Source organism: Notamacropus eugenii, chromosome 1 (genome assembly GCF_028372415.1).
Source record: "Notamacropus eugenii isolate mMacEug1 chromosome 1, mMacEug1.pri_v2, whole genome shotgun sequence".
NCBI lineage: Eukaryota > Metazoa > Chordata > Mammalia > Diprotodontia > Macropodidae > Notamacropus > Notamacropus eugenii.
In genome coordinates, this window is record NC_092872.1 from 261229848 (window position 1) to 261231153 (window position 1306).

The window sequence follows — 1306 nt, forward strand, 5'->3', positions numbered from 1 at the left end:
ATACGCATATACACACATACATATGCATATACTTATACACACACACACATATATGTATTCCCTGACCCTCCCCTCCCCCCAGATGGGCCGGGTTAGCCCTCACTCTCTCCAGCTCTGGAAGGGTCTCTCTTTAGGGGCAGGGGAGATTCGCAGGCTCTCCCTAGCACAGAGCTGGCTGGCCTCTAGGAGGTGTTAGGTGTGAGTGAGAATGCACCTGCACCTAATCGCGTGCCCACCTCCATACCTGCGCGTGCATAGGGCACTGTCAAGATCTCCTCCGCCCGGGCCTCAGTTTCTTTGTCTGTAAAATTCAAGGTTCAGCATGGATGAGCTCGAAGATGCCTTCAGGTCCTCGATCCAAGGTCGCAGTAAGGTCTGGGTCACCCTGGGGAAGACCCTCCCCAGTTTCCTCACCTGTAAAACTAGGAGACGGATGAGGGTGATCTCCACGGGGTATGTGTCCCTCCCATTCCAGTGTCTCTTGCGCCCAGCCGCGATCCTGTGGACTGAAATCGCATTTGAAAGGAAAAGGAGACTTTTAAAATGGGAAGCTCCAGCTCCACCCGCAGCGAGCAGGGTTCGAACCTGCGCGGGGAGACCCCATTGGATTTCAAGTCCAACGCCTTAACCACTCGGCCATCGCTGCTGTCGCGAAGCGACGCGGGCGGAGACACTTTAGAGCATTTGCCAATGCGGACGCACGCCGCCAGTTGTGGGCGTGGCCAGGAAAGCGAGGCGCATGCGCGCGGGGTAACGTCACCGAGCGAAGGCTTCTGGGCAGGGCCCAGGAATCCCGAGCACGGTTCGGGAGGTGGGGGCGGGTTCCGGCCTGCTCTCTGAGCTGTTTGAATCTTTTTCGTGACCCGCCCGCGCCTCCCGAAGGCGGCCTGGAGAGCCGTGAAACAATAAGTCTTCCCTTCTTCCTTTGGGATGCGCACCCTCCCGCAGGGGAAACTGACCGGAGAGGGGGAGGGTCTCCTCAAAGACACGCAGGAAGTGAGGTCGAATTCGAACCCACAGCCCCTGATTGATTCTGTAATCAGCGAGGAAACCCTCCGCCTTGTTCCCCGCCCCTTCCTATCCTTTCCCCCTCCTCTTTCTCCCCTCCCCCCCTCCCCCCGCAGATCTGAGTTCTAGGGGCTGGGGAATGTACAGAGTTGGGGGAGGGGCGCGGGCTAGCCCTGGTGAATTACGCCCCCTGCCCCCAAGCCTCCTGGAGGAGGTGAGGCGGGGTTTAGGCATCTGGGTGTAACTGACACAGACACAAAAGAGACCCCGCCCTCAGGGGGGGCTTCCTTTCCCTCCT

General features: G+C 59.0%; 1 non-coding gene across 1 annotated transcript; it reads right to left on the bottom strand.

The window, feature by feature from the left end:
• Positions 1–564: 564 nt before the first annotated feature.
• TRNAS-UGA (transfer RNA serine (anticodon UGA)) lies at positions 565–646 on the bottom strand. The gene has a single exon. It is a non-coding gene; the product is annotated as a tRNA-Ser (tRNA).
• Between the last annotated feature and the right edge of the window lie 660 nt (positions 647–1306).